This window comes from Heterodontus francisci, chromosome 35, assembly GCF_036365525.1.
Source record: "Heterodontus francisci isolate sHetFra1 chromosome 35, sHetFra1.hap1, whole genome shotgun sequence".
NCBI classification, from domain to species: Eukaryota; Metazoa; Chordata; class Chondrichthyes; order Heterodontiformes; family Heterodontidae; genus Heterodontus; species Heterodontus francisci.
In genome coordinates, this window is record NC_090405.1 from 49,312,385 (window position 1) to 49,325,730 (window position 13,346).

General features: G+C 43.3%; 1 protein-coding gene across 1 annotated transcript in view; it reads right to left on the reverse strand.

Annotated features, from left to right (window-relative positions):
* LOC137350673 (tetraspanin-3) overlaps nucleotides 1-13,346 on the reverse strand; it is a 52,408-nt gene that overhangs the window by 8,714 nt on the left and 30,348 nt on the right. The gene's annotated exons all lie outside the window — the stretch shown is intronic.

The window sequence follows — 13,346 nt, forward strand, 5'->3', positions numbered from 1 at the left end:
AGTGATTCATTTTGGAAGGTCGAATTTGAATGCGGAATACAGGCTTAAAGACAGGATTCTTGGTAGTGTGGAGGAACAGAGGGATCTTGGGGTCCATGTCCATAGATCGCTCAAAGATGCCACCCAAGTTGATAGGGTTGTTAAGAAGGCGTATGGTGTGTTGGCTTTCATTAACAGGGGGATTGAGTTTAAGAGCCGCGAGGTTATGCTGCAGCTCTATAAGGCCCTGGTTCCACCACACTTGGAATATTGTGTTCAGTTCTGGTCGCCTCATTATAGGAAGGATGTGGAAGCTTTAGAGAGGGTGCAGAGGAGATTTACCAGGATGCTGCCTGGACTGGAGGGCATGTCCTACGAAGAAAGATTGAGGGAGCTAGGGCTTTTCTCATTGGAGCGAAGAAGGATGAGAGGTAACTTGATAGAGGGGTACAAGATGATGAGAGGCATAGATCGAGTGGATAGTCAAGAGACTTTTTCCCAGGGTGGAAAGGGCTATCACCAGGGGGCAAAATTTTAGGGTGATTGGAGGAAGGTTTCGGGGAGATGTCAGAGGTAGGTTCTTTACACAGAGTGGTGGGTGCGTGGAATGCACTGCCAGCGGTGGTAGTAGAAGCAGATACATTAGGGGCATTTAAGCGTATCTTGGATAGGTACATGGATGATAGTAGAATGAAGGGTAGGTAGTTATTTAGATCTTGAGTAGGTTAAAGGTTCGGCACAACATCTCGGCCTTCATTTTGAGTGCAGCTCTCAGTGCTCCAACAGAAAAACAAACTTTGTGATTAACTTAAACAAAATTAGACATTACATGAACTCGAGCGTATAAATAGAACCGCATCACTGGATGAGATCAAACTGCTCGTTTGAGATCCCATGGCCCTATTCAAAGAGCAGGCAGTTCTCTCGGGGTTCTGGTCAACATTACTGCCTCAGCTAAAAGCATCAGCTCGTCATTCATTGTTTACAGGAATTTGCTACATGTTGACTTAAGGCCTGCAATTCAAAAGTAATTCAATGTTTCTAAAGTGCAGAGCCAACTGTGCAACAGCCCCAACAAACAAATTTCTCTGCAGCACCTGTGGAAGAGCCTGTCACTCCAGAATTGGCCTTTATAGCCACTCCAGGCGCTGCTTCACAAACCACTGACCACCTCCAGGCGCGTATCCATTGTCTCTCGAGATAAGGAGGCCCAAAAGAAAGAAGAAAGTGCACTACAATGCCCTGAGGACATGGTAAGGTACTATTGAATGAAGTTTCTTTTTCACTTAGAAATTGGATAAATCTATAGGTAAAAATCACAAAAGGAGATTCCTCAGCAAGAGGAAAACAAAGGAGTTTGGAGCTTAGTGGGGGAGGCCAGTGAAAAACTACAAAGCCATGCAAGAGAATTTCCAATTGTTCCATGCTGAGTTATTTACTAGTCTTATGGTTAGTCGTCCAACACAAATCAAATTAGTAAATAATGTGGAGTAGATTACAATGGGTAAAAGGATACCCTTTATGCCTTCTCGTTACAACCTTTCCCACACCCTGAATCAAATTCCAAAGCGCAAACTACTGCAAGCCAGCCGCCCATCAGCAAAGCAGTGACTGGAACAAGAGATCCAGCCTTTGAAGGCCATTGGAAAATTGACAAATTTACTGCAACAATTTCTTGATGTTGACCCAGCAACACCTCAAACAATTTTTTGTAGTTTTGCAAAATCCTCAAATAAATGGAGGTCAATCTTTACAGCTCCAAAGGGGAAATGAAAAGGGTGAGAGATCTTAAGTGGAGAGGACAACAACTTTTTCAGCACAAGACACTTTTAAATCAGAACAGTTTTAGGTGGGATTTCAGGATACCAGTATTTGTGAATCACCTTGCTGCATCTGTGATTGGGATAAGGCAGCTGGGTGTAGCGTAAACACAGTCAGCTCATGGATGCTGGACTTCAAGACTCCAATCCAAAAGTGGCTTTACTTCATTGCACTGCAGTAGGGAGCTCTCTATTACAATAAATAACTTTTACATAGCACCTTTCATGTCCTCAGAATGTCACAAAGCTCTTAACAAATGGCAACAACTTGGATTTATGTGGTGTCTTTAACATAGTAAAACGTCCCAAGGCGCTTCACAGGCATGTTATCGAACAAAATTTGACACTGAGCCACATAGAAGTTATTAAGGCAGATGATCAAAAGCTTGGTCAAAGAGACAGGTTTTAAGGAGACTCTAAGGAGTAAAGTCTACGGAGGAGATCGGGGTAGAGGGGTGAAAGGGTTTTGGGAAGGAATTCCATACCTCAGGGCCTAGGCAGCTGAAAGCACGGCCACCACTGCAGGAGCAATTAAAATGGGGATGCACAAAAGGCTGGAATTGGAGGAGTGCAGAGATCTGAGGGTTGCAGGGCTGGTGGGAGGTTAGAGAGAGGGAGGGAAAGGTCATGGAGGGATTTGAAAACAAGGATGAGAATTTTAAAACTGAAACGTTGCCAGGCCGGGAGCCAATGTAGGTCAGTCAGCATAGGGGTTATGGATGAATGGGACTTCGAGTGTTGAGATACGAGCAGCAGAGTTTTGGATGAGCTCAAGTTTATGAATTGAAGATGGAGACAACCAGAAGAGCCAATTAATTCTTTCAGAAATGTAATAACTTATTTTGCAGGCAAATGTGGCATATCTTGTAATGAAGGAAGAGGTTTCAGGAAAGGATGGCTTTGCAGAACCATGAAAAAGGTAGGTTTATAATTATGCAGGGTAAGGGAGCCTGTTTCAGTTATATGAATGCAGGAATTCCATTAGAAGTGGAGCCTAACATGCCTACGGACCGGTTCTTGAGTGATACACGGAGGTGGTTCTTTGAACAAGATTCAATCTTAAGCACCAAGTAAACTACTTACAGCCAACAAGTGGCCCAGTTCAGTTTTCTATAAAGGTTGAAAGTCAAAAAGCACCTTAACCAAAACCCTTTTTGAAAAACACCCAAGGAAGCAATTTCAACTGTTGGCTTTCTCATCAACGCATGATATCTGAACCAAAGTCTGCAGCAGAACAGAAAAAGAACAGTATCAAGCTGATTCATTCAGCCCTCTCACTATCAGAGCAAACTAATTTCTCCCTTCCTCTCCTGATAATTCCAACTCTCACTAGAATACAGTTCCACGGATGCTTCACTGGTCATTCATGAATTAACCTAGATTGTACACACTGCCAAACATCAGAGCAGATCGTCAAACACCTTGCCCAATGCCCACAGGTACACACTTTTGGGGGTCACTAGGCAACATTCATGAGAAAGACAGACAGACTTTCAGATGCATTTATATAGTGCTTTTCACATACACCAAATGTGTCAAAGGCAGTTTGCAGATAATGAAGTACTTTTTGAATTATAGTCACTGTTGTAATGTAGGAAATGCAGCAGCCAATTTGCACACAGTGAACACCCACAAATAGCAATGTGATAATGACCAGATAATCTGTTTTTGCGTTGTTGATTTAGGGATAATTATTGGCCAGGACACTGGGAGAACTCCCGTGCTCTTCTTCAAATAGTGCATGGGATCTTTTATATGCACCCAAGGAGGCTGATGGGGCCTTGGTTTATCATCTGAAAGACAGCACTTCCAACAGTACAGCACTCCCTCAGTACTGTACTGGAGTGGCAGCCTTGATTTTTGTGCTCAAGCCCTGGAGTGGGACTTGAACCCGGAACCTTGTGATTCAGGAGATAAAAGAGTGCTACCAATTGAACCACAGCTGGAAGAAACTGCTCCCTGGTCTGGGGACAGTGAAACACTCTAAGAGGCTATGAGATTAATAAAATATCCATGTTAACACCAGAAAGCAATTTGCTTGGAGGGGAGATGAAAACAGGAGGACACAGGTACAGGGATTCTCAATGACATTTTCCCAATTTCCCCTTCAAAGTTTCCTTGTAAAGATTCTAGGCTGGCTGGAGAATTTAATCCCAGATTGTCTGTCAATGAATGGGACCAGGTGGTATTTGTTGGGAGGTGCACAGCCTTGGGTAATTAGCTCGAAAGAGACAGTGTAAATCAAACACTCCAGTTCCTCCTCCTATGAACCTGGCCAGTCACAGACTAAAACATAGCCAAGTAATTAAGACATGTTTGAGTCACAGAGGACAAGTAATGTCATGGCACAACATCCTTTGAACTGCTACACATTTGCAGCCCCAGTAGACCTGGAAGTAGTTAAAACCGCATTCATTACTGAGCAGATTTGCTCCCGACATACCACACTCACTAATATAACATGCTCTTCCAACAGTCCAAGTTTTTAAGCTTCAGGATATTCTATAGGACGCAGCCTATTGTTTTGCAGCAAAATAAGAAAAAGATGGGAATAGAGGGGCTCTGAGGGAGAGTGTACACTCACCAGCTTACGAGCTTGCTGTCACTTTTAATTACAGGTCCAGTGTAGTTTGTACACAGGTGCCCCACCCTCATCACTTCCCCTAATCTAAAAGAACACCTCCAAGCAATAACGGCATGTTATCATCACTGCTGGAAATACTTGCAATTCAAGCAGAGATTCTAAAGCAATTCTGCACACATGTCCAGACAGACCAACTCCCGTGAATTAATTGCAAGAGGTGCAATTTCAAATTAAAATTAAGCCTCCCTCGCCAACCTGAGGTGGCTCTGAAATCTCTAGATTTTTCACATTCAAAAATCAGAATAACTACTTGCAAGGAGCATTAATCCTTCTGCGGATGTGCACTCAATCAGCCTTGCCAGCACTTGTGCCTAGACTCCGGATAGCGACTGTAGAGGAAACCTGATTGAGGCCAGTGAAGCATTTTGCCTCAAATAAAAACCAGACATGCTGGAAATAGTCAGCAGGTCTGACAGCATCTGTGGAGAGAGAAACGGAGTTAATGTTTCAGGTCAGTGACATTTCATCAGAACTGCCCTGCCTGTTACCTGAAATATGTGGAGCTTGAAGCTGCTTGCCTTGCCTAGAGCCCGAATCATAGTAGTGCAACTATTAGAAAACCACAACTCTTTCAAAGCAGCAATCAATCCAGTTGACGCATATGTGGCACCATAAATTGCAAACAAACTAGCTTTGGCAGATTCCACTAGACGGCTTGCCCGACTCCAAGCGCATGTACGGTCCCAAAACGGGTACGCTTGCGCAGAGCGACTGATATGCCTTGCAAGTAATCACTCTGCCCAGTTTTACAAAGTTTTTGGCTACAGTTCTATCAAATTAGAATATTCCCCTCATTCATCAACTCCACAAACCAGAGATGGTAGGCTGGTAAACATGACCCTCTGCCTCGTATGACAAGATACAACTGGTATTCGGTAGGATTATTAAAAAAGGTTTTTGTATAGCATTTCCAGATGCAGTAATAGTTCTTGTAAACAGCTCGGACCTGTTGGTTTATAAACCTCATTTTTAATCCAACTGTCGATTGATATTGGTTTGGATTTGAAAAAATAGCAACACGATTATAGCAAATCTCGATTTCCAAGTTTGTCTCGACTTACGAGATGGTGGATTTGGCATGTTTGGGTAATACTGAAATACAAAAACACCCATTGAATTTTTCTAAAATTATTTTCACTGACGAATTATAACTTTTATAGGCTGAATGCTGCCCTTCTCTGGGACGAACAGTAATTTCAATTCAAGTTACTTTCTTTCTAGCTGCTTGGTTTGAGTAAAGTTGCCACAGGATACTGTGTATTGTGGGAATATGACACAATGGGGTCAGTGTGCCTGCTCAAAGGCATGCATCAATAAAAAATAAAGGAACCCCTACCCAGCCTTGCACTACCAGGTCAAAGCAGAGCATCCAATATTCATCAGAATCTGTTGTTGTTAAAAGTTGAAACTTTTTAAACAGGAGAAAGATTTTCAGCATTTTTCTAATTTTTAAAAAATTAAGAACCAATAGGTCAGGTGGCTTTCGCAGGTTTGTACCATTGATTTATTCCCAAGCAAACGCAGAACTCTTACTGTCCACTGTTAATTTTCAGTAAAGCACAAAGGCTACCAGGTGCTGTCCCAAAAAGGAGGAATAAGGTGAATCACCCAGTCTGCAATCACATATCGCTTGTGGAAGTACAGTGGCATTCACAGCTCCATTGCTGCCTAGGAAACACTGTGCAATACAGGGGAGGGGTACATTAACAAGGTTTTTAAAAAAAATCCTTCCAAGCACCATTTGTTACTACAAGATGCTGTGTGAAAAACACAGCAAGCAGCAGCTGGCTTTTAAAGAGGGAAAAAAAAGTATGTGATTGAATCAAGCCTGGAGAAACCGCCGTTATCATTTGTAATTTTACAGACAGTTTTCTTAAAACTGTAATCCTTCTAACAGCATATAGTGTGTAAATATTCAGGACTAAAACTACTGTAATAATACTGGCTTTCATCTACATGAAAAGAGCTGGTCAGTGTTTAAACTGCATCAGATACAGCGACACTATATGGCAAATACTGGGATGCGAGTTAACCCATAAAAGTAGCTGATGAACGGTCTGGTCTCCATCTGAAGCACAAACCCATTCTCCCTCTTTTGGATGTCAATGGGTCTGTGATCGATTGCCAGCATTTTCATTTTACCTTTAACCTCTTTATAGATTTTGCTAAGCACTTGAGGCATTTTCTTCCTAGAATGGGAGGTACTCCCTATTCTTAGTAGAAATGAATTAATTCTTCAAAGAATCTTGGCACGGGCAAACAGTTTGGTCCATTTATCAGCACACTTATTGGGATACAGAGAGTCAGACACATACCCTTCACCTCTGGGAGTGATGGGATGAAAGCCTACTGGCTGTAAAATACACTAGGGAAAATGCTATTGGGCAGTCTCAACCCTGCTCCTAGCGATTATAGGCTAACCGCATACAACCATCCCAGATTCAGCACTAATTGTCAATATCATACAGACCTAGGCTAACTAATGGGAAATGGAAAATATACCACACTGATACAGTAAGGGTGGTCTACTGAAGTCAGGGCTGAGCCATGTTGGGACTGATTAGCAGGAGCTCTGCTGTGTCTTACTATGCTGTACCCGACCTAGGAGCGCTCGATTCAGACATCAGGCGCCTGAAATGGAAGATTCCTCAGCACCAACATTCCTACATTTGCAGAAAGTAAAGTACTTCTCCTAAACTAGGAGATGGAATTATTGCTGTTGAAAGCTTCATCTATTTTTACTGTCACCATTTCTTGGGTAGCAGTTATCAACAAATTATGGTTACAAATGTCAGATTTAAGACAATCTTGAGAAATTAAATATCACATCCACTGTATGGACAGTAGACACACCATGCAGAGATATACAAAGGTAAACCTTTTCAAAAAGTTCCCAGAAGGGCTAGTTTGCTAAAACTATAAATTGCCACTCACAGGTCAGTGAGTGTTTTTTTTTTCCAAATTCCCTATTTCAGGACAAACAGTATTCATCATGTGGAGATTTACATCATCTATTCTATTGATTTCTTGTGGCTTTAAGTCTTGTGGTTGGTTTCTATGGTTGGCATCCTACCACCTACGAAAGATGATGGACACGTAGCAAACAATCCATTTAGGTGGGGTGTCTTCTCTTGGTGCACCTTTGCTGATGGCAGTGAAGGCCAATCCTTGAGAGGCAGGTTCTGCCACAAGTGCTGCACATGAAGCAGCCAAGTGAAGCAGCGAGTTTTTGACATTGCCACCGGTTGCCAAGCTGCTTTAGCAACTGGTCATGGTAGGGCACACCAGTCCACAGGATATGTCGCATTTCCCTCTTTCATCAGCTAGTGACTCCCCGGTGTGATAGTCGACATTTAGGGTCTTCATGTCATGCTTGTAAGCATCCTTGAAGCAGAGTTTTGGGTGCCCCACTGGACGTCTGGCCCCTGCTACCTCACTATACAGAAAGTCCTTGGGTAGGCGACCGCCTTCCATCCTGCAGACATGTTCAATCCACCGAAGCCACCTCAGTTTGATTAGTGCCAACACACTTGGGAGCTCAGCCATGTTTGATATTGTCCTGCCAGGATATGGAAATTAGAGGAGTTTCTTTTCCTGGTAGCTGTAAGTCACCCATGTTTCACAGCCACACAGCAAGGTGCTGAGAACACAGGCCTTGTAAGCCATCAGCTTGGATTGGATTGGATTGGCGGCGCAGTGGTTAGCACCGCAGCCTCACAGCTCCAGCGACCCGGGTTCAATTCTGGGTACTGCCTGTGTGGAGTTTGCAAGTTCTCCCTGTGTCTGCGTGGGTTTCCTCCAGGTGCTCCGGTTTCCTCCCACAGCCAAAAAGACTTGCAGGTTGATAGGTTAATTGGCCATTATAAATTGCCCCTAGTATAGGTAGGTGGTAGGGAAATATAGGGACAGGTGGGGATGTGGTAGGAATATGGGATTAGTGTAGGATTAGTATAAATGGTGCAACAGCCCCGACAAACAAATTTTTCTGCAGTACCTGTGGAAGAGCCTGTCACTCCAAAATTGGCCTTTATAGCCACTCCAGGCGCTGCTTCACAAACCACTGACCACCTCCAGGCGCGTATCCATCGTCTCTCGAGATAAGGAGGCCCAAAAGAAAGAAAGAAGTATAAATGGGTGGTTGATGGTCGGCACAGACTCGGTGGGCCGAAGGGCCTGTTTCAGTGCTGTATCTCTAAAACTAAAACATGCACACTTCACAAGTCAGCCAAAAGGTGGTAGCTGCTTTCCCTAAATGTGCATCAAGTGACAGATTATGTCATAGATCCAAGGTAGCAGAATTTGTTAACCACTTCCAGTGGGATGTTATTTAGTGTGATCAGATGCAGAGATGCAACACTTTGTCCCATGATGAAAGTTTTCTTAATACTGATAGTCAACGAGAATAAGTTACAGACATGGGAGAGACAGTCCATCTGCTGACTTCAGGGGAGCAACTTTGGTGATGGCAGGGCCAAGTGCCCTCTTGATTCCTCCGTACATAGATTTCCTTTGTCATATGCAGTTTGGATTTCTTAACAAACTGATTCGGTGTTTGTTTGCACAGTATCTCCCTCTCCTTTGCATGGCTGTCTTGGCTACTTTCAGGTCATGTAGTGTCTTAGCTGTTGGGTTTATGTTATGCATCAATGACAGATATCATCTCAGCTGAGTAGGTCCCAAACAAAACCTTATTGTGGGTTCCGCCCTTACCAAATTATGCTTCTTCTGCTTCATAGATGATGGAGCTCATTGACTTGCAAGCTTCTATAGAGCTTTTAATACTTGCATTTACACTGTATCTAAAGCAGAAAAACATGCAATATCACTTCAGAGGGAAGAGAAAAAAACAAGGGTATGGACTGAGGAAGTCTTGGGAGAAGTGACGTAGTTTTAGTTTAGTTTAGAGATACAGCACTGAAACAGGCCCTTCGGCCCACCGAGTCTGTGCCGACCATCAACCACCCATTTATACTAATCCTACACTAATTCCATATTCCTACCACATCCCCACCTGTCCCTATATTTCCCTACCACCTACCTATACTAGGGGCAATTTATAATGGCCAATTAACCTATCAACCAGCAAGTCTTTGGCATGTGGGAGGAAACCGGAGCACCCGGAGAAAACCCACGCAGACACAGGGAGAACTTGCAAACTCCACACAGGCAGTACCCAGAATTGAACCCGGGTCGCTGGAGCTGTGAGGCTGCGGTGCTAACCACTGCGCCGCCCATAATTTACACACAGACTTGAGGCTTGGTGGAAGACCGGATTTGAGGAAAAGTGGTGGGGAGGAAGGAAGGAAGGAGAGAGAGTTTGAGATTAGGGTTGAGGTGGCTGAAAGAGTGAAGGAAAAGCAGGCTAGAGTTGTAGAATTGGATGTGAACCTGGAGTAATGAGGTAGCGGTGTTGGGATCGGACAAGGATATTGACTGGCAACCCAACAGCAGCAAATCTATGTAGGTGAACTGTACGCCCCCAATGACATTCAAGATGCCACATTGCTTAAGTCTCAAGGGCTGCTGTGGGAAGTAACAGAGCACAAGCCTCAAATCAGGTATAATGGGAATGAGCAACATACTGGGAAAGAAAAGGACCGGAGTAATGCGTGTAAGTCACAGGTTTCTACTTAACTATCCACCAATGATGCTGAGTGGTAGTCAACAGCTCATTTCCAATCTGCTTGGTAAGACTGTAGCATGGGGGGAGAAAAGGTGTTAGAGGAAAGCAAGCAAGCAAACAAACCAACTGTAGCTACTCATCTTGCCCAATGCGTTAAGCACATAGTTAGCTTTCAAAAGGTAAATCGACCCGAAACATTAATTTAGCTTCTCTCTCCACAGATGCCACCTGACGTAGCTCCAGCATTTTCTGCTTTTGTATCCGGTTTCCAGCATCTGCTGCATTTTGCTTTTGTCTTAATGAGAGTTATGGCTGTAAATTTTTACTATTTGCATTGAGACTAACTTGGAAGCCCACATCCTATAATAAAATGAGGCAGATAAAAAATCCTCAGCAATTTGGTCATTACACAGGGTCTTTAATAAGGATGAAATTGTAACATACCAATGTGCTGACACCAGGATTAAACCTGCTTACCCATAACATTCTTTACAGTAAGTCAGCAACATATCTTATCAGGGCAGCAAGAAACCAAAGATTACTGAGGCACCTCCTCCTCCTTTCCAAGTTACAGTATAGACAAGACAGTTCCTTGCTCAATGCCATCTTAGTAAATGTGCCAAACCAATAAAATATCTAATACTGGAAAAATAATCAAAAGCCAAATACAGACACACATTGCGTGGAAGGAAAAGTTTGTTACTTGAAAGCACAAGGTCCACTGTTTTCAAAAGAACAGATAATGTTTAATTAAACTAAGCAATTATACACGCCGTCAGCTGCAAGAGCATTGGCTGCCCAGCGGCTGCCCTTAGCGACAAGGCAAGTTTCCTCTGGGATTGTCGCTGATTGTGTGACAGTCAAGTGTAGGCAGTCAGTGCATCTAGCACCCCACCATGTGAAAAATAAAATGCAACTTATAACTCCAGACGATTCCAAAATGGAACTGTAAACTTTTACTTCTCAGCAACTCAATTTATTAATATAAAAATACAATTGCAACAAGGTCAATATTGACAACAGGAGATGGTGCTGCAGGAACATTCACGAGAGGATATAAAAGCTTGTGACAAAGCAAACCATATTATTCATAGGGAGGGAAACAATTTTTCTTTGTTTACACAGTAATTCAGTAGATGGTTTTGATAGTTTTGTTTGTAAAAATCCATTGGATGTCCATAGTTACGATCAATTTGTTATCTCTAATGATGCAATGTTACATTACCTACATGGCAGCACTTCCTGCCAAACATACCACACCGATCAACTTCACAAGTGATCAATTTCCTTCTCAATGATTATGGAGCCCAGTATTTGATTGCAAAAGAGCTGTGCCACACTGTATTAGAACACTGGCATCTACCCGACAAAGAGGAAAATTGCCCAATTATGTCCAATCCACAAAACGCAGGACAAATCCAGTCCGGCCAATTACTGCCCCACCAGTCTACTCTCAAACAAAGTGATGGAACGCATAGTCAACAGTGCTATCAAGTGCACGTACTCACCAATAATTTGCTCGCTGATGCCCAGTTTGGGTTCTGCCAGGACCACTCAGCTCCAGTCCTGAACAGCTTTGGTTTATACATGGACAAAAAGAGCCAAGTTCCATGTCAGGTGAAAGTGATTGTCAAATGCAGCCTTGATGTCAAGGGCAGAGTGTGGCATCAAGGAGCCCTAGTAAAATTGAAGTCAAGTGGAATCAGAGTGAAAACTCTCCACTGGCTGAAGTCATACCAAGCAGGTGTCCCAAGGCGAGCTCAGGGAGGACAGAAATCCCCTGTGGAGCAGAAGGGCAAAAGCTCGCTTGATCTTGATTTTCAGTGTGAATACGGACCGTGAAAGTGGGGCCTCACGATCCTTCTGACCTTTTGGGTCAAAGAAAGATAGTTGCAGCTGTTAAAGGCCAGCCATCTCAGCCCAGGACATAGCTGCAGAAATTCCTCACGGCAGTGTCCTAGGCCCAATCATTTTCCCTCCATGTCAGAAATATGGATATTCGCTGAGGACTGCATTGTGTTCTGTTCCATTTGCAACTCCTCAAATAATGAAGCAGTCTGTGCCCACATGCTGCAAGACCGAGACAACATTCAGGCTGGGGCTGATAAGTGACAAATAATACTTGTGACACACAATGTCCACAAAAGGGAGAGTCTAAGCATCTCCCCTTGACATTCAACAGCATTACCATTGACCAGAAATTGAATTGGACCAAACACATAAATAGTGTGGCTGCAAGAGCAAGCCAGAGGCTGGATATTGTACAGAGTTATTGACCTCCTGACTTCCCAAAGCCTTTCCACCATCTGCAAGGTAGAAGTCAGGAGTCTGATGGAATACTCTCCACTTGCCTGGATCGGTGCAGCTCCAATCAAGAAGCTCAGTGCCACCCAGGCCTAAAAAGCCCACCTGATTGGCACCCCTAACGACCACCTTAAAAACATTTAATCCCTTCACCAATGCAGCAACTCACCAAGACTATGATAGGCACCTCCCAACCCTCCCAGAAGGACAAGGGCAGCAGGTGCATGGGAACACCATCACCTCCAAGTTCTCCTACAAGTCACACATCATCTTGACTTGGAAATATGCCACCATTCCTTCATTGTCACTGGGTCAAAATCTTGGCATTCCTAACAGCACCTTGGGAGTACTTCCACCACGGGACAGCAGGGGTTCAAGAAGGTAACTCACAACTACCTTCAAGGGCAATAAATTCTGGCTTTGCCAGTGATGCCCACATTCTGTGAATGGATAATTTTAAAAAGTTTCTACTTATAAGCCAAGAATCAGATCTACTGGTCCTCTAAACTGGTAATCAAAAACCACAATACAACAGCAAGAAAAGAGTCGCTTGCAGATCAATGTATTATGAATATTTATGGCATTTTTTGGAACAATTTTGAAGATGCAGCATCTTTTGTTACTTGTGGGTTACTAGTACCTAGCGTTTTGAGAATGGGTTAACCATCAATAGCCACAATTTAATAATCCTAACTTTTTGATTGGAATAAAATAACTAGGACATTAAAGTAAAAACAAAATGCATCATTCTGAAAAGAAGAGCTTGAAAAGCTACAATTACACGATCTTCACAAATCATCCAACACACAAAAGAAATGTTCAAGTCCTGGAGACAGTTCAAAAGATAAACCACGAGCCCAATTCCAGTGTCAGTGTCAGAGAACTGAGCTTGAGGATAGATTACAGAAACTTACACTCGAGCTTTGAAAGGCAGCAAGTGAGGTAGTGGGTCAGAGCTGGGTGGGAGGGTTGGAGG